We start from the raw sequence: 294 nt of genomic DNA, 5'->3' as shown, positions 1-294 counted from the left end.
CCCACCTTGGCCTTCCATGGTGTTGGGATTATGGGCGTGAACCATGGCACCAGCCTTGAAGATATTAAAGCCTTGAGGCTGCATGAAACCACGAAGGGAGTGAGTATGGATGTGGAAGAGAGACAAGGACAAGGCTCCAGGTCAACTCAAGTTTAAGAGAGCATGGAGAGGCAGGGAGCGGTGGCTCATACCTGTAATCCCAGCACTTTGGGAGGCTAAGGCAGGCGGATCACCTGAGGTCAGGAATTCGAGACCGGCCTGGCCAACGTGGTGAAACCCCGTCTCTACCAAAAA

Source organism: Colobus angolensis, unplaced genomic scaffold (genome assembly GCF_000951035.1).
Source record: "Colobus angolensis palliatus isolate OR3802 unplaced genomic scaffold, Cang.pa_1.0 Scaffold286, whole genome shotgun sequence".
Taxonomy (NCBI): domain Eukaryota; kingdom Metazoa; phylum Chordata; class Mammalia; order Primates; family Cercopithecidae; genus Colobus; species Colobus angolensis.
The sequence above is the reverse complement of the archived record's forward strand: the minus strand, read 5'-3'. Positions refer to the sequence as shown.